We start from the raw sequence: 20,387 nt of genomic DNA on the forward strand, positions 1-20,387 counted from the left end.
TCCCAATTATGGCTATCATTTCAACGGTATGAAATCCACATTAGCCTTCTGAAATAGGTTTTTATAGATTTTTCAATGCTTCATAAGGGAAAATTTATGAAATTCGTTAATTAATTGCATCGATCCATGCATAATACTTCGCTTAAGGTGAATTTCTATGTGCACAGCAAAAAATAATGTAATTTGCATCGACGTAATTCATGCCGATGTAACAAATATTCGATGTAACCGCTAATTTCAAGTGCAAAATGGCATATTTTTGATGTTATATTACATCGCTTAGAAATTACACAAAAATATAATTACCATTTTTCATCACATTGACATTGTGTAATATTCACATCTAAACTATATAAATATTACACAGAAACAAATGCAACCAAGTCATTCCGATATACCTTAGTAATATTACACAAATTCAATGCTATTTCGCATGCGTAACGAATGCAATAATCAGTCCCGCAACACTGCCCAGACTTTGTTTCGGTCGGTGTCTGACGAAGTGTCATGGCGTCAGATTCCGTGCGCGTTTGCATCAGATTTTTTTTTTGTCGAGTTTGCATGCAGATATTTCCTGCTATTATAATAAATTTAATCAATGGTAAGTAAACACCTGTTTAAATATGATTTTAACAAACCAATAATAATTATTAATGGCCATTCAACATTGTTCATTCCAGGTCAAAAATTCTTCCGGAATTTCTTAAGGAGTTCCAGGAGTTTTTAGAAGTACATCCAGGAGTTCCTCCAGGAATTGCTGCCCAAGTTCCTCAGGTAATTTCGCTTGGAGTTTCTCTACGAATTCTTCATGAGTTTCTTCAACAACTTCTCCAGAAGTTCCTTCAGGAATTCCTCCATGAGTGTCTCAGAAACTCTGTAGGATTCTTTTTCAGGAATTACTCCAGGATTTCTTCAAATTTTCTTCGATAATTTCCTTAAGTGCCTTAAGAAATCAGCCACGAATTCCTCTAGGAGTTCTCCATAAAATTCCACTAAGAGATGTTTTCCATGAATTTTTACTGGAGTTCTTTCAAGAGTACAGAAAATCCACCAGGAGTTCCTTCTGGAATTCGTTCAGGTGTTCCCACTGGAATTTCTACAAGAGTTCCTTTAGGAGATCTTTAAGGAACATCCCAAGGAATCCCACCAATAGTTCTTTCATGAATTCCTTCAGAAACAAAGGGATTTGAGCAGTAATTTCTTTCAGGAGTTCCATTCCTTTAGGAATTCTTCCAGGAGTTCCTCAGGTTTTTATACAGGAATTCCAAGGATATCATTCATCTTCTCATTGAGGTAGTTTACAAACAAGCAATCAATAATCTCTAGAAGGGTGATAAAGAGTGTCACGAAATAATATTTACATTAGGCGCTCAGCTTCCGGCTTGCCTATTTAAACACTTTTTTTAATCGGTTCTCCCTTCTTCTTGTCTGTGTGTTTTGTTTTAGGATGGCGGTGAAGGCCTCGTTAGAACGGTGCGTAATTTCGAGTCTCAAGAAGAGGTGGTCGTCGTTTACGACAAAGGCACTGCTAGCAACTATTGGTGCGCGGACGCATCTGATCTTCGAATCCTGGATAGTGCCCCGACCGAAATTAAACACGTGAGAACCATGTACGACAGATGCCGATAATTGCCATATGCTGGAAGTGTGCCGAGTGTAACAATTACGATCTGTGCTCGATCTGCTATCACGGAGATATGCATCATTTGAGGAATCGGTTGCATCGAATTTTGACACCAGGTGGCGAAAAAACGCTGTTGGAACCGCAACGCAAATTAAAAAACATTGCAGTGCGGGGGATTTTTCCTGGGGCACGTTTTGTCCGAGGAGTCGATTGGCAGTAGGAAGATCAGGACGGTGGTAATGGCCGACGCGAAAAGGTCAATGTAATTCAGGACTGGTCTTCGGCTTCAACAAATTCAGCTGCACTGCAACAATTTGCTGTGGGTGATTTTGTCGAGATTTGCAGTGATTTGGAGAGGATCAAGTGGTGAGATTTGCTTTTTTTGCCATGTCGAAGAACTTCTAAGTCTCAATTTCTAATTATAGGCATTTTCATCGACTGTTACTACAAATGGAGAACGATTGTCGGCACTTTTGGAAAAGTTATTTGAACCACACGCGTCTGATGATACGACTGAAGAATTGATGAAGGCAGCCAATGGTGATGTTGCTAAGGTAAAAGAATTTCTCTTCGGATCTTCCTCACAAAATGTCCTTTCATCTTCTACCAGCTCCCAGCATTCCTCCCAAGTGGTTAAAGTCGATGTTAACGGAGTCTTTGCCAATCACACGGCTCTGCAAGCGGCCAGCCAAAATGGTCACCTTTAGGAAATCCTTCAGGAATATCCCTGGGAATCCCACCATTAGTTCTTTCATGAATTCCTACAAGAATTCAGGAATTCCTTCAGAAATATAGGAATTCGACCATTAGTTTCTTAAGAAATTCCTCCAGAATTGTTTCTTTCATGAGTTCCATTGGAAATTCCTTTAGGAATTCATCCAGGAGTACTCCAGGATTTTATCCAGGAATTCCAAGTATTTCTTTCAAGAATTCATCCAGAAATTTTACCAGGATTGCATTCAGAAATTCCTCCAGGGGTTCTTTCATAAATTGCTACAGAGATTCCTTCAGGAGCTGTTTCTTAAATTGCTTTATGAATTTCACCAGGAATTCGTTCAGAAATTCTTAAAAATTTCACCTAGAGTTCCTTCAGAAATTCATCCAGGATTTCCTCCAGAAATTTCCTCCCCTTGGTTATGGGACCTTGACATTAGCCCATATGATAGAAACCAAAGGCGTAACCTGTAGTGGTGGTATCACATTTTGGCATTTTTTGCTTAAAGCCGCGTCATTATTCATATGGCATAGACGCAATAATATCTCGGATGTGATCCAACGGACATTCTGCGTCATTGATAGAATTGATGCCCATTTCAAATAATTAATCTATTCGAAGTGGACCTTAATACTATTGGTGACGATCAGTTTGCCTTTTGCTAACCAGGATGATCCGTAGCCACTCTTACTATTAGCTAGCGAGAAACATCCTTATTATGTACGACGTAGGGAATATTACTTTGAGGAAAATGACTAGTAGATTCACTGAGTAGAAACAAGTGGCGACAATCTTATTTAAATATAGTTTTTACATTGCCATAATAATAAATACCTCTTTTGTAACATTGGTATAAATAATCTAATTCCAGCTTCGTTTTCGCAAAATTTACAAGTAGAAAGTAGGCGTTGTGAAGCATTGCATTTGCCACCGAAAAGTGAATCTTGTAGGAGACTGTAATAGAAGCCTAAGGTAACTTTACTCAAAATATTCACTATAATAATGACTATTGAAAGTAAGACGCTGGGATCGATCATTATGGTACATTTGCTAGTTTCGAGAAATTGAACAGACAAGGAAAGTGACTTTTTTCTTCAAGGATATATGAACGTAATGACCAATAAATACTTTTAACAACAAAAATGAAATTAACTAGAACTACTACTAAACAGCCTAATTTTGTTAAGACTTGACGACAATTGACGTTTAAGACTCTAATCTTACGTGAAAGACAGGAATAATCAGAATAGCACTTGAATGACAAATTATTCAAAACCATTTCGACTAGACAGTATTAGTAATGACTACTACACTACTATTTCAAACAAATTCTGATGGAGCTGTTGATTTTCACAATGCTTCCTTTTCTCAGAACCAAGGGAATATGGGTACTTTTCAAAAACTACCACGTCACAACACTAATAAAAAAGCAGTGATCATGTGGGCACCAATGCCTAGTCCGTCTGAGTATTGGTCCTGGTAGAGGGGGAAACTTGGCAAAAGCCAGACCGAGGGTTCAGCCTTGACAAGTTAAGCTGTCAGGCAGCTCCAACTGAATACTATACAAAAAAAAAAGGATTTCCTCCAGAAATTCATACAAGGGTTCCTTTAGCAATTGCGCCAGGAACTTTTTCATACATTATTTAATGAGTTGTACGGGAAATTCCATCAGGAGCTCCTCCAGCAGTTTTTCCAGGAAATAATCTCGTTTTTTTCCCAAAAATTCCACAAGATGTTTCCACAGGTATTCAACCAGAAATTCCATCAAAAACATCCCCGAGAATTTCACCTAAAGTTCTTTCATGAATTAATACATATAATTTCCATCAGCAGTTTCTTCAGGAATACGATCAGTAGTTCCTTCAGAAATTTCTAAATAAATATTTCTAGAAAATTCTACAGAAGTTTCCCAGAAATTCATCCAGGATACGTCCAGAAATTTCTTCAGGAGTTCCTCCAAAAGTGCAATTGGAATTTCTTTAGGAATTCTTTCAGTAGTTCCCCAGGATTTTATCCAGGAATTCCACTAGGTGTTTCTTCAAGAATTCCCTAAGAAAATCTTTCAAGAATTCCTCCAGGAATGTCACCAGGATTGGATTCGAAAATTCCACCAATAGTTCTTTTATAAATTGTCACAGTACTTCTGTCAGAAATTCCACCAGGAGTTATTTTATAAATTGCTTCATAAATTCCCCCTTCAGTAATACAGGAATTACTCAAAAAAAACTTTAGGAATTCCCCCAGGAGTTCCCCAGAAATCCATCCAGGACATCCTTCAGGAAGTCCTGTAGGAATTGCTCCTGGCACTTTTTCACAAATTCTTCGAAAAGTTACTAGAGGAATTCTATCAGGAATTTTTCCATGAATTAATCGTGGTATCTCCCTAGAATTCCACAAGAAGTTTCCCTAGAAATAATAACGGTTCTCTCCCAAGAATTCCACAAAGATTTTCCACTAGAATTTCCAGAGTTTCTTCTGCAACTCCACCATAAGTTCCTTTAAAATTTCCTCCAGAAGCTTCTTTGGATATTCCTTCTTCAAAAATCCCTCCAGTAGTTCTTTCAGGAAGTCTTCAAAAATTTCCTCCAGAAGTTTCTACAGGTGTTCCTCCAAGAGTTCCTTCCAAAGGAATTTCTCCAAAAATTTCTCCAGAAATTCCTGCTAATGTTCCTCTAGCAATTTCTTCAGGAGTTCCTCCATTATTTTTTCATAAGTTCTTCCAGTAATTATTCCAAAAGTATCCAGGAATTCCTTCCGTAGTTTCTTAAGGTTTTCCTACAGAAATTCTTCCAGGAATTCGTTCCAGAATTTTTCCAAAGAGTTGTTTAGGAGTTTCCCCAGAAGTTTCTAGAAATTCATCCAAAAGATCCTCTAGAAATTTCTACCCAAGTTCTTCCAGTAATTTCTTCAGGAGTCTCTCCAGGAGTTCCTTCAGGTGTTCCCAGCGGAATTTTTACAAGAGTTCCTTCCGAAATTCTTCCCATAAGTTTTGTCGGCATTTCATGTAGGAATTTCACTAGGAGTCCCTCTAAGAATTCCTCCAGCGGATCTTTCAAGATATTTTCAAGAATTTCATCAGGATTTCCTTCAGAAATTCCACAAGGAGTTCTTTAATTATTTGCAACAGTGATTCCTTTTGAAAAAAACAAGGCTATCCGTTCCAACTACAGACTACTACTGACTGATATTGCTGCGATGTCAGCAGCACCTTGTCTTCCACATCTGGATACATATTTACAACATGGATACATATTTACAATCTTACTCGCTAAGCGTAACCTCTATAATTCTTACACGAAGATATCTCCAATGCAGGATGTGTGATAACCTGCTCTTCAACAATTCCATGAGGTGTTCTCTCATAAATTTCTACAGGAAGTCAAGGAATTCCATTAGAAATTCCAAATGGAATTCTTTCATAAAATAAGACAGGAATTTCTCTAGGAGCTCCCCCTGGAATTCCTCCGGGAATTCTGTCAGGAATTCCACCAGTATTTCATTAACTAATTGTTACAGGAATTCCACTAGGAGTTCTTAAATTGCTACAGGAATTTCATCAGAAGATCCTTCAGTAATTCCTAAAAATAAAATAACTCTGGAAATTCCTACAGAATTTTCTCCTGAAATTCATCCAGGACCGGAATTCATCACAGGAATTCTACCAGGAGTTTCCCCAGGAAGTTACTTTAGAATTTCCGCCAGTATTTTCTTCTAATATTGCTTCAATAATTCCTTCAAGTATTTTATCAGGAGTTTCGTCATGTATTTCTCCAAAGAAATTACTTTAAAAATTGTTCTATGAGTTATCACAAATTCATCCAGAAGGTTCTCCAGAAATTCCTGCGGGAGTTATTTAAAAATTCCTCCATTAGTTTCTTCAATAATTTCCAAAAGAGTTTCTTTTCTTTTAAAGCTTCAAAAATTATTTAGATAGCCCCATTACTTTCCTGTAATACTTTCAAGTAATGTCCATGTTCCGTTAGGATTTTACTCATATTTTTTATAGAATTATTAGAGAATTCATCAGAATTTGTTAAAGAATCTCCTTAGAAATATTTCGACTATTGCTCTGACGAACATTGTGTTTCATTTCAAGAAATCTTTCAAAAATTTCACCCGAGATTTCTCAAAAATAACCAGAAGTTTTTCCGAAATCTTCTATAATTTTCGCCAAAGATTCATTAATCGATTCTGATTTGCTTTTACCTTGATGAGATTTTTATTATTGTAAAACGGGTTGACATTTATTTACCCCCCTCGTAAAAGTGCAAATCAACATTTTTCGATGGCACATTTACAATGCATGAATGGTGGTTCTCGTTCTTAAATTCATTAACTTATGGGAATTGAGGTTTTTGATAAAATTGAGTTTTGTTTTTATGCGCAAATTTATGAACTTTTCAAAACAACGATTTCCATGATTATGGATTACATTACCGAAGATTCATGCCTCACATGAATGCTGCAAATGAAATACGTAAAGAAATTGTTGTTATTACTAAAAATAATATCAACGAAAACGATTTAGTTGTCATTTTTTCAAATTATGTTCAATTTAGCAAAAAGAGCGAATTACTATAAAGAATCCCAAATTGCTCTAGTAAATTGCCTATATTTAGGCGTATTCCACGCTTTATTTGGTTTTAATTTTCAAATAAGGTACCGTGGAACAAGTGGGTAATGAAAATCCTATAGTTGAGACTCTTCAAATTCTAAAGACGTTAAGTTGAAATAAATGAGGTCGTGTATATTTTTTAATTTGACTCCCACTAAATATAAGCGGTATTCTAAAATTGAGTTTTATGTAAAATTGAAAAAAAAAACAGAAAAATTTTTTAAATGTATACCTACTTTTCACATGCCCCATAAGTTTTGAATAATAAATTGATAAACTAACAGTTATATTTACGATTTCTATTATCTTTAACATTTGTTAAGCAGTTCTAATGAACAATAACATAAGTAACTTGTTAACAAAAAAATTGTATTATAGTCATTTAAATTTCTTGTTCAATTGATTCGACAACATTACAACTATAATATTTTCAATGTTAGTTCTTATATCATGGAATTGCAATTGCATTTCAGTAGGTGAATTGCGGCGAACAATTTCTTCGAAGAGAAGACATTTTCTTCCACTACTAAACAAGAAAATTTCCTTTTCTTCTAAGAAAATACGCGCCGGAATTCGCCTACGGCTCTGTTGAATTTCCACTGCTTGTTATTTGTTTCTAAGCAAGTCGGAAATGACGTCGAATAACATTTCGGGAGAAACCGTTTTAGGAACGGAATCCTTCAATAAAGTGTTTAGAATCTTTTTCGTGTGGATAGAGCTATACTCCATTTTTATGTTTTTAACTAGCCTTACATAGAAATTCCACGGATTTCCGTGCGTTTCCTTTTATATTTGAACTTTTCAATCAACGTATTCCTTTCAATCGGCTGTACGAAGTAGACTCATTAATATCGTAATGTTTGGCAAACTCTTTTAAAAAAGTTTCATGATTTCTAATAGCTTTGAGTAAAGTGTTTCTTTAATTATTAGCACGTGCTTTTCTCTCACCTAAAGAGCAAGCAAAAAATCAATCCCTAATGAAAAACTTTTCACTTGCCCCACGTGATTAGAAAATTGACAATGTTTTAATTTCGTTATTTTTAGGTCTACGTCGAATTAATTTTAAAATTGTTTTTATTTCAGTTTGAAACTGAAACTTAAAAATGGTAGAGAAAATTATTGTCCGCAACTTTTTTCCACTAAAAATATTGAAATAAGACTGCACTCCTCTAACTTGTTGCGGATTTATAGTTAACAAGTTAAAAATATTTTAATCTTTTATGCAATAATGGTTGAAAAATCTCAGGAAACTCTTCCCTATCGTAATGTTCTGAATTGCCCCAAAGGATTAGGCATGGGTTTAAAACGTTAATTCACATATTCAGTAAAATACACACATTATGTTCATTTACCCTATTTACTCACTTGCCCCGCGGTACCTTATCTAAAAAAGTAAATGACTTGTAAAAGTTCGGTCTTCATATTCGGTTTCAGGGGTCCATGATTTTAGTAATGACATTTTCAACATTACCGAACATTGTTCACTTGGGCAATCAATGTTGCCCTATATCAGCTAAACCAAAAAAGCGCTTTAAACACTTTTCAAAAAATGCTTAAAACTTAAAAAAAAACAAAAAGTCACAAGCGATGGGTGCCAGTAGTTTTTTTTTTGTATGGTGTTCAGTTGGAGCTGCCTGACAGCTTAACTTGTCAAGGCTGAACCCTCGGTCTGGCTTTTGCCAAGTTTCCCCCTCTACCAGGACCAATACTCAGACGGACTAGGCTATGGTGCCCACATGAACACTGTTTTTTATTAGTATCGTGACGTGGTAGTTTTTGAAAAATACTTATATTTCCTTGCGTCTGAGAAAAGGAAGCATTGTGAAAATCAGCAGCTCCACCAGAATTTGTTTGAAATAGTAGTGTAGTAGTGTCATTACTAATACTGTCTAGTCGAAATGGTTTTGAATAATTTGTCATTCAAGTGCAATTCTGATTAATCCTGTCTTTTACGTAAGATTAGAGTCTTAAATGTCAATTTTCGTCTTAACAAAAATAGGCTATTTAGTAGTAGATCTAGTTAATTTCATTTTTTGTTGTTAAAAGTATTTATTGGTCATTACGTTCATAAAGAAAAAAGTCACTTTCCTTGCCTGTTCAACAATGTCTCGAACCTAGCAAGTGAACCCTAATGATCGATCTCAGCGTCTTACTTTCCGTAGTCATTTTTATAGTGAATATTTAAGATTAAAGTTACTATAGGGGTCTATTACAGTTTCCTACAAGATTCACTTTTCGGTGGCAAATGCAATGCTTCACAACGCCTACTTTCTACTTGTAAATTTTGCGAAAACGAAGCTGGAATTAGATTATTTATACCAATGTTACAAAAGAGGTATTTATTATTATGGCAATGTAAATACCATATTAAAATAAAATAGGGTCCTAAAGGCCTGTCTCAATTTTAGTGCCAAACGCTTAAGTTTAGGTCAAAAACACATGTTTATTCAATTTTTTAATGTTTTTCTTTTTTTTAAGCCCAAAAAATATTTTTTTAGATTTTGTCACACTTCTTGGCTTAAACTCAAATTTTGGGTGTATTTTGCTTTCCGTGTCCCTTCCGAAATGTCAGATAGGAACAACCCCAGTGTTAAAACTATATGCCCTGTGGTGTTTTTGTCGATTAAGCGAACGTCAAACATGATCAAAAGTGTCAAGGTTCATTTATGGACCCAATTTTTAAATTAAAATTTAAGTATGATATAGCCGTTATTTGAGCGGGAAAAATTGCTAAAATAGTTGCAGTAACATGCTCTTTCGTGTCATTAAATAAAAACAAGATTTCATTAAACATTTTAGGACCCAATTGTCGCCACTTGTTTCTACTCAGGCTGTGAACCGTTTCACAGATTCGTTTAACTTTTAGTTAAAATTTGACAGCTCGATAGTTATTTCCCCTCCGGTTAGAAATAACCCTGCTCTGAAGCATGGTTAAACTTGACAGCTCGAAAGTTATTTTCTGCTCCCGTGAATTTGAAAATAACTAACCATCTGTCAGCTTTGTTCTGAAATAACTACTCAAATGTCAAAGCTCAAATGGGTCGACCGCGATGTTCAATTTAACCATTTGAGGGGAAAATAACTATCGAAATGTCAAATTTTAACTAATAGTTAAACGAACTGGTGAAACGGTTCACAGCCTCAGTGAATCTACTAGTCATTTTCCTCAAAGTAATATTCCCTACGTCGTACATAATAAGGATGTTTCTCGCTAGCTAATAGTAAGAGTGGCTACGGATCATCCTGGTTAGCAAAAGGCAAACTGATCGTCACCAATAGTATTAAGGTCCACTTCGAATAGATTAATTATTTGAAATGGGCATCAATTCTATCAATGACGCAGAATGTCCGTTGGATCACATCCGAGATATTATTGCGTCTATGCCATATGAATAATGACGCGGCTTTAAGCAAAAAATGCCAAAATGTGATACCACGCCTTTGGTTACGCCTTTGGTTTCCATCATATGGGCTAATGGATTATGCCCTCCCATCGCGGCAAGGTCGCATAACCAAGGGGAGGGCACAAGCGATAGGTGCCAGTAGTTGTTTTAAAAATATTAAATTAGCAACATTTACATTTTTAAATGATTTTTGACGTTAACTACGTCTTACGGCAATATATTGGGTGTCAATTGAAAATCTTAAATGTTGCGACCGTCACGAAATTATGTAAGATTTTGAATACTAATAATTCAGCCATTTACAGGTAGATTTTCAATATTTTCCCACCAATCGGTCGGGAATTTATACAACATTTTACTCAAATTAAGAAAACTTTTGATTGTTGACGATAGACTGTCGAAAATTGTGAAAATGTCGACCCCTTTCTTACGCAACCAAGCACGTGGGTTGGGAAGCACACTATAAAACCAGACCAATTTCTGCTTCTTCGCTCATTCTTCTTTTGACGTTAACTACGTCTTACGGCAATATACTGGGTGTCAATTGAAAATCTATAATGTTGCGACCGTTACGATATCATGTTAGAGTTTGAACTAAAGGAAGGCTGCAACTATGACAATCGACTAAAATTCAAATGCAGAAAATCACTTGGCGTAGTTAACGTCATGAGGTTGTGTCTTGTACACAACCCCCTCTGATTTTTTTTTAATTATTCAAAGAACCTGATCAATGTTACCCCAGATTACGGTACCAAGAAATTTGTTCGGTAATGCTTTCAGAATCTCTTCTAATCGTTTCCCTTGGAATCCATGTATTTCTTCTTCTGCTGTTGCAATGACTTCTCTTCGATCTTTTTTCCTAATATTTCCCAAGAACTTTTTTCTAGAGAAAAAAAAAAAACAAAAGAAATCTGAATTATTCTCAGAAATTGCTTTAGAAATAACTACTGTAATTTATCAAGTTACGAATCTTGAACAAATTGCTCCAGAAAATTCTCCTGCGGTTCCTCGTGATGTTATTTTCATGTACTACCAATAAAAAATCATCCAATCAGTATCTGTATACAGTTATAACTAATGTTATTATTTTTCAGGATTGAACCCAACTATTCAGAAAAACCAGCTAGCAGAAGTTCGGGAGGAATCCAAATCCGTAGAGACGCATATTACGTATAAGGAAAAAGGAATAAAAAAATAATAATCAGGTAAATCTCACGAAATCTCTGTATGTCTACAGGATATCCTAGAGTTTCAAAAATAATTTCTATAGAAAGTTAAATGCGAAGAGATGTTAAAAAGACTTAAATTAAGCCAAATCTCAAGTAACCATGCTACTCAAACTGCAATTTAGACATATAAATAAACGGTATACATAAAGCTTGCATTCCTGTATAACTACAAATAAAGTTGATTTATTATCGTTTATAATATGAGTGGCTTGAAAAATTCTCGCGCCGGCGATCTTATTCATAAAACGCTTGTAGATCGTCGCAGGTATTCCAAACAGTTTTGGTGTCTTCTGCGCGATATTCGCTTGGTCAATCAGGAATAATCGTGCAGAAGAAACCAAAACGATTTGAAGTAGCTGCGACGATCTACAAGCATTTTAAAAAAAATTCAAGATCCCCATCGCGATGAATAGGGTGATCAAATTAATTTGGACAGACCGTTACGCGTATATAATTTGGCCATTTACGGCAAAATCAAATGGAGATGGCCAAATTATATACGCGTAACGCTCTGTCCAAAATACATAAAACACCCTAATCGCGCAATACACATAATTCATAAATTGCAGCTTGAGCAAAGAATCTTCCTGAAATTTCTGTAATGAGGACTAGGCGTGCACCTGAAAAGTAATCGCCTATCTCGATTCGTGGGAAGTTTTTTGTCTGAAATGCTTGTCTTAAGTCATAAACGTTTCGGAAGATCTCTGAACCAATCTGATTCAATATTCTCTCGTCACATGATAGTTTTGAAAAATGAATAACCGAACATGACAAAAAATGTGTAGCCTGCGAGATATTTAAGGTAAAACATCTCGAAATTCAAAGATAGCCGTCACAATGGCTGACTTGTACCACTATTTTCTGTTTTCAGAAGCATTAAACTGATTAAACAGTCAGCTAATATATCTTAAAATTTTAAGCTTTTGGCTAGTACACAAAGTACCGATGTCCTAAAATCCTTAAATAAACAGGGTACTGTTGTTCGATGCTTTGTTCGCAGATTTATACCTTTGAAATTTTGGTACAAGATTGAACTAGGATTCCAAGGTGTTTCATCTTAAGAAAATTATGGCTACGCGTCGGGCTCCCTAGAAATTAAAAAATTGTTAACAATTCCAGGTAGATGAATAATTATATTAGATTTATTTACTAAAAATCACATTTTACATTTAAAAATTATCAAACAGTACATTTCTCTAATATTTCATTTTATTTTATTTTGGTATAGGTTCAACAGACTTGTACGAACTGCTCAAAATGGTTCACAGTCTACTCTGGAAGTCAGCACACAAGATCGAGCGTCTTCTAGCATTCATCCCTCTGGGTGCCATTACGAAGGACTACATATAATTAAAAAATAAAATAAATATAAAAAAGGATTTATAATAAAATAAAATAAAATTTATGACTGTTTGTTTAAACATTCGTTATTTTTATTATCAAATTCTGTACAATGGCTGTTCAAATTGCTTTTTATCCATTTTTGAATATGTAATAATATGAATATCTTGTCTGCGAGTAAAACGCGTTTCACACCATAAATGATTTTGATATAATAAAGGATAATAAGGCAATTTGATCAACCATTGGACGGAATTTGCAATTGTTTTGTTGTTAAAATCGTTCTGATTACATAGCTTTCATATTACATCGCATCAATTACATAGTATTGTGTACGTCGAATATATTACATCGAAAAAATTACATCGGTCGCATTTATTACACCAATTGCCCTCGAGTACGTCGGGCTGTGTAATATTCCACAATCGAGGGAACGACTTGGTTGCAGCAGTTTCGATGTAATATTCAACAACTTTTTTTGCTGTGTGGGTTATTTATTTTCCTCTAAGCAAGTCTCGTCTCAGTTTCCGTGTAGTTTTCTGCTTGCAGGACAGGACAACCAGGATTATTGCCAGATGACGTTTCATCTTCCATCCCACCCCTGTGTATGTGTGGAAACTATTTCCACCATTTTCAGCCGCCGACGTCCGGCTTTTCTCTCTGCTCTTTCCAGAATTCGGAGAGACAACACCTTAAACTCCTTTTCCGAGCCGCCGTCATTCTTCATTCATCAAGCGACTTTCAACAAGCGAGTACGCGTCGCGTTTCGTGTCGTCGTCCGTTCGATTATTATTATTAGTGGTTATTATACATTATACTACCAGCTAGTGAATCCTGGTAGTAGGTAGAATCTACTACTTGATAATAAATAGTAGGTATTTACTTTGTGCTGCTGCTGAATAATTTTCCTTGGTCGTCGCCGTCGCGTCATCGATTCGATTGAAGAGAATCTCTGATATTCGTCGTCGCCTTCGTTACTGTGAGGAAAAATCGTGAAAAAGTGAAGTTTTGTGAAGCTCTGAGTGCTGGATTCTGCCAGGCTGGAAAGTTTGCTTTCTATGCCGCAGAAGAACCCGTGGGGTTGTGGTTTGATTCCGAGAAACGGCCCCAAATCTGCAAAGCAAAAACCCCACTCGAAAATGGTGCCGGGGACAAAGTGTTGAATGTGGGAAAACGGATTCTTTTTCTGGTCGAATAATTCTCGCAGGGTTTTCTCTGCCGAGTGTCAGGAAGAAAATTTCGTTTCGTGAAGATGCTCTTGTTCGAGTGGGTGTTGTGCTAAAAAGGTGGAATTTAATGTAAAGAAAGGAAAACTACTGTTTTTCAAACCTGAGAAGCAAGCAGAAGAAAAATAAACGCCAGAGAAAGTTTTCCCAATTGAGGGCTGCTAAGAAAAAAAAATCCCCCAGCCATATGTGAACGGAAAAGCGACGTTTCTCGTCAGTATTTTCATCGATTCGGTTCAGAGTTTTTTCCGAGATAAACTCCGTGTGAAAATCATTGCGATCCACGAGGAGCAAAGAAGAAAAATCAAGAAAATTGTAAAATTTTTGCTCGGTAATAAATTCCAACCACAAAGTTTTTCCTTGGCAGTTTATGTGCGCGAAAGCGAGATATCGCGATATCTGGCGTTGTGACGAGGCAAAACGAAAAGGCAAGACGTCGTCGCGCTGCTTCTCTGTGTGAGTGTTTGGAAACGTCACTTTTTCTCCACACCAGCAGTAGCAAAAACATCACCGAACGTGTGGGTGTGTAAGTGCATGTGTATGCGTGAAAGAGTGCGCGCGCGGCAGTAATAATAATAATACTAAAAATGGTGGCGCAGTTTCATTAATCCACTTCTACTTGTGTTTGTGTTGGTGCTCTTTTGATTCACTGAAAAGCTGTTACTAGCGGCGGTTGTTCCGTTGTGTTGATGCCGTAGTGGCAGATGTGTGATGGCCGATGTTTCCATTGGGCTGAATAACAATAATAACCGAGTGGAACAACAACAACATCAACAGCAGAAGCAGCAGCAGCAAAAGAAGCATCGAATCGTCTTTGTCGATTTGGCAGCAGCAGAAAAGTTGTTCATGTAAGAGGCCTGAAATAGTTTTAACGAGAAAGGGTAGTAAAAATGTTGGCGAGATAGGATTATTGCGTAGAGATTTTTTCGAGCAACTGCTTAAGCTTGTACATAACAATAATCAGTTCATCAACAAACTACACTGAGTGTAATTAGATTAACTTTCCTATGTGAATACTTTCAAAGGTTGTTTTCCTTGTCCCGATTAACAGTTGTATTACTGACAAGATACCACTTAATAAATTACAATTAGGTTCATAAGATTGGCCCCACCACTACCTATATGAAAACTGGTAACATAAGATGTATCTAGGTATATCTAGGCAGGTCTCTAAAAAGCCTTTATTTTTAATGGAAGGTCTCTAACGTCTCTTACTCAACCAAAATGGTCTCTAAAGTCACTTTTATAACAGTAGAAGGGGAATTACTGCTTGCAGTGAATCCTGACGCAAATCCTAAAGATCTGAAAGAAATATTGAGACACTTATATAACTTTTCCACACATTAAGCGTGTTTTTTTTCAGAAATTACTTCTCAAATTCTCAAGGAAAAGCTTCAGTGTTCTGTTAGTCTGTTAGTTCTTCACGGATATCTCCAAACATCCCACCAATTCTACCATGAATCTGCTCGTAAATTCCTTCTGAGAATTCACTTCAGGAAATTCTCGACTATTCCTGCGCTACAAATTTCAGGTATTCCTCAGGGCTTACTCTTAACATTTTCAGGAATATGTCAAGATATTCCAGTTTTTTTAAATTAATTTTAGACCGATTTCTCCAGGATATGGTGGCATCCATTTATTACGTAACGCTAAAATTTGAACTTTTCGACCCCTTCCCCCCCAGCAGTAACGCTTTTTGTATGGATTTTTTTTTTAAATTTTGTATGAGTCGTAACGCTCGAGCTTACCCCCTCCCCCCTTCGAGCGTTACGTAATTTGTGGATGCCGCCTATGTACAGTTGCACTGTTTTGCAGTTGAAAATTTATCAGCATCCTTTCTGCATGTGAGCGCACATAGTGATATTTTTCTACATCAATATTAACTACGGCGACTGAGGGCCCTATTTTATAAGTCGAGTCGATCAAAATGACTCGACTGGAGTCACTGTCGACTAAAAAGTTCGCTCGACACGGCTCTGTCACTCGAGTTTTTCGACAGTTGTCACTCTATGTGACTGGATTACTATGGCAGTCGACGGGTGACATGTGAAATATGCCTGCTTACTTCGATCGACAGTAATTACAGACGAGTCACATGAATATGCTCGATTTACAAAATAGACCCCTGAGTTTTTTTTACCTTGAAATTGCAAGCTTCAAAGACAACATGACTACCATACAAATGATTGGCTACTAAGTCCTAAATTCGCAAGTAAAATCTTCATGAATTCTTCAAAAAATAATATAACAGTTTCACTCCAGCAAATACTATAACATGTATATTTCAGTTATTCCTCTGCTCATTTGTACATACATAATGTCAGGAATTTCCAATGCAACAATAATTAATTGTTTCAGAAGATATTATTAAAAGATTCTATTTTGATCATGTTTGACGTTCACTTAGTTGACAAAAAAGCCACATGGTTTAACTTTTTAACACTGTAGTTGTTTCTATCGGACATTTCGGAAGGTACATGGAAAACATAATTCAGATAAAATAAAACCAGTGGGTGTGGCAATATCTAAAAACTGGACTTAAACCAATATAAAAATAAATGTTTATATGTGTTTCTTAAATTAAGCGTTCGCTACAAAAATTGGGACAGGGCTTCAGGACCCTGTTGATGCCAATTATCACTTTAATCAGTCTAAATTGAAAGGTCGACTGGCCTTTCGAGCAGTCCAGTAGATACATCCCCAGCAACACACATGTTATAATTGTGTATTATCAACTGATATATGACCAAAATAAGTCATATATAAGTTGATAATACACAATTATAACATGTGTGTTTCTCGGGATATATTCTAATAATATTAGGTAAAATATATACGATGATGAATAGCCATTTTTATGGAACTAGAAATAGTTATTTTTATAAACTCGAGTTTCCCGCACAAAATAATATTATTTTGCAGACTACAACGGCCCATCAAGATTTATAATTGTTATCAATAGTTTGATAATTGTCGTTCGTTTCATATAAATTTATTGTTAGTTGTTACATACCTTTGACAATAAAATGAGTGTTTCGTGTATTGTGTATGGACCTACTTTTCTGTCAGTTCTCCCGTAAAGACATTCCCTAGTATCGTGTGTCTAACTTGTCCTGCAGTTATGACAAATTTACGGCAACAGCCCCACATACGCTTGAATGTGCGAAAACAGATCCTATATCTGAAGATTTTCTCTGACAATTCTTGCACACCTTTTGATAAACTCTTCGAAGACTTTCCTGGGAAATTTATAAATGTAATTTTTGAAATTATCCTTACAGAAATTCCAGATTAAAATCTTTAAAAGTCCTGAACGACAATTTTGTTGGAAACCGCCTGGAAATTATTGGTTGAATTCTTAAATATGCCCTAAACGGAAATGTTGGGAGAAAAATGGGCTAATGAAATTGGTGGAATCAAGATAAAATCATGGAGGTCATGGACTATTTTTTTTTTGAAAAATTTCTTCGAAAAGAAACTTTGAAGGAATTCCAAGTGGAATGTCTGAAGTATGCTGGAATTACTCTTAGAAATGTCAGAGACGAACCAGCCAAGGGCTGAAAGTTTTTTAATAAAGACAATAAGACATAACTCTTAGAAATAATCCAGATTTAATTCTTGAAAACATCTTGAACGCAAATCTCGGAGGAATCATCCAGGAAGTTCGTTAAAGAAAAACTCATGAAAAAATCTTACTCATTAGTGTTACTGTTTGGTCGCTTCCAGTCCTACATTCTCTTTGATTAATTATTAGGTTTCAGTTACCTTGTGTTTGTACGAGTGGCTAGCCATTGACATGCCCTTTTTAAATATCTTAAAATACTGAAAACTGTGAGGAAAGAATATTTCATTGGTAGATACATCTCATTGAAGCTATGCGATAATTGAATGCGCATTGAATCTTTGCATGATCCTAGTCGGATTGTTATAAAGATCTTAACAGTATTCTGGTCATGATTTTTCAAAGATTATGTTCAGATTTCACGCATGACTCTGATCGGTATCCTCACAGGAGTTTGTTCGCAATCTTTATAAAATTCATTTTAGGATCTTTCCAAGATATTATTTGAAATGTTCCTAAAATACTGATAGAAAATTTCTTGTATCATAATCGATGTGAATAACAATCTACTGGAAAACTTAGTGATATTATTCTATAGAAATATCTCCAGTAAATATGGAAGAAATTAAATGAATAAATCGCAAATGCTATTGCTGAATATGAATATTATAAATCCTGCTACGAAAACAATTAAATTAATAAATTAAAAATTAAAGGAATAAATTCTTTCAAAAGCTCTACGAGGACGAGTTTCAACCATTTTTCCAGTGGTTCCGTCAGGATTTTCTTCAGGAATCGCCTATAAATATTCTTTCAGTGGTTTCTCAAAGGCTGGTCTAAGGATGTCCGTCAGAATTTCTTCCAGAAAATTCTTCACGCATTTAACGCTAATACCTACAGTCGCCAAGACAAGATTGCCTTAAAGATTTCCAAATTTGTTTCTACAAAAAATATAGATTCTACAGATTCATAAGGAATTCTTCCAGGAAAATCTCCAGAAAATCCTGTAGAAATGCTTTCTAAGACCTTTTTTTTAATTTCCTCGTGATTTTTTTAGGGATTCCAACTGAAATTCTATTCAAGTTCCTCCAGGAATTTTTACACTATTTGACTTTCGAGTATCTCCAGCATTTCATCCAAGGGTTACTAGTTCAGTATTACTCTCGAAAGAAATCTGAAATAACTTTTTATGTATTCTTCAGAAAGTTTCCGCCAGAAAAATCTAAGGTAATTATTTCAAAATTCAGGGATTCTCCGGATATGTGTCCAGGATTACATTCAGAGATTCGTCCAGGTATTTCTCAATAACAATATATCTCCCATAATTTATTTACATTTTTTCAGGACTTCTGCCATTTTATCCACTTTTAACTCTTCAATTTCTCTCAAAGATTTTTACACATATGTTTGCAAGAAAATATACAAAGGTTTATTATAGGTTTGTAAAAAATCGATAAGGGAATCATTTCAGGATATCTTACAAGAATCTCCGAGAATCTCTTACGTCTATTTTTTCAGTTTTTCTTCCAGCCAATTTCATAGGGATACTTTCAAAAATTCCTTCACGGGTCTCTCAAAAACTTTTACATGAAATCATCCAGGGTTTATACATTTCTCAATTAATTCGACATGGGATGCCTTATGAAGTTTCTGCAGGTATTCTTACAGAATTTTATCTTAAGGTTCACTCCTGCAGTCTATTCCAAAGGTTTTTCAAGTGAATTCCCTATGATTTTTAACAAGTTCGTATAAGGATTTAAAAAATGTGAAAGCAATTATTTCTTTGTTTCCTCCGTTTATTATTGAATACATTTCTCCAGAAATATCGCCCGAGTATTTTCAGGGATTTCTATAGAAAATCATGTAGGCCGAGCTATTGTTTGGTGATTTGTCCAATAATAATTTTCTGGAGAATCTCTAGAAGTTCCTAAAGATATGGTTGCTGGAATTCTACAAGACTTCCTTAAGAGAAGATTAAATAAGGATTTGCCTAGAAATAGATCCCGTTTTCAGTTCAATTTCACTCTGAACGGGATCAGAGTTCAATTTCTGGAGGAATCACTGGCCTTTTGGGTTTATCTGTTACGTAATCTTTTACGGAAATTAGACCAGTTCTGCCTTAAAACTAAAAGAGGATGTCCATCCGTCCGGGAAAAGCGGGAGAAACTCGGAGCTTTGAAATCACCGGGAAATTGAAGATCGCATATAGGAAAATATATGTTTCAAACATATGACTACCGGTATGCTAGAAAATTTTGTCAGAAGTTGCATGACTGCATCACTATATTCGCTACGTGAGTTGCTATAGATAAAATTAAGGGTTTCTAGTAGTGTTTTACCGATTTCTTATGAGATTTCTGGTAACAAGGTAAACAGATTTAAAGATGATCTTATTAAACTATGTGATTAAGATATGGAAAAATTTCTAGGAGAGTTCTTAGAGATTCCTGGCAAGATTCTTGATGAAGGTGCTTGCTAGAATAAGAATTTTGGCAAATTATTCATGAGATTTATTTAGAAATCCCAACGAAAGTCGAGGCGATAGTTGACAATTTACTTGAAAGTTCTTCGGAAAACCACTGGCAATTAGTGGATTAGTGGTTTCTATAAAGATCCTTGGTTAATTTTTCTGAAATTTTAAGTAGATTCCTAGTTGAACATTTTGGTAAAC

At 35.6% G+C, this 20,387-nt stretch overlaps 1 protein-coding gene and 1 long non-coding RNA gene across 10 annotated transcripts in view; both read left to right on the forward strand.

Moving 5' to 3' along the window:
- Positions 1–719: 719 nt before the first annotated feature.
- On the forward strand, positions 720–12,961 carry LOC110676295. 2 transcript variants are annotated; one of them, XR_002500245.1, is made up of 5 exons: positions 720–774; positions 1,447–1,990; positions 2,050–2,178; positions 11,453–11,563; positions 12,816–12,961. It is a non-coding gene; the product is annotated as an uncharacterized LOC110676295 (long non-coding RNA). The 2 variants fall into 2 exon arrangements; XR_002500244.1 differs by lacking the exon at positions 720–774 and having other exon boundaries at positions 1,292–1,990.
- Positions 12,962–13,641: 680 nt separating this feature from the next.
- The window catches only part of LOC5578843 (homeodomain-interacting protein kinase 2), a 312,570-nt gene continuing 305,824 nt past the window's right edge, over positions 13,642–20,387 (forward strand). For 3 of the 8 annotated variants that reach the window (XM_021843605.1, XM_021843610.1, XM_021843613.1), the window contains exon 1: positions 13,642–15,002. The gene's annotated coding sequence lies outside the window, so the exon portion shown is untranslated. The remainder of the gene's footprint in view (positions 15,003–20,387) is intronic. The other 5 variants (XM_021843606.1, XM_021843607.1, XM_021843608.1 and 2 more) reach the window with 5 other exon arrangements.

This window comes from Aedes aegypti, chromosome 2 (genome assembly GCF_002204515.2).
Source record: "Aedes aegypti strain LVP_AGWG chromosome 2, AaegL5.0 Primary Assembly, whole genome shotgun sequence".
NCBI lineage: Eukaryota > Metazoa > Arthropoda > Insecta > Diptera > Culicidae > Aedes > Aedes aegypti.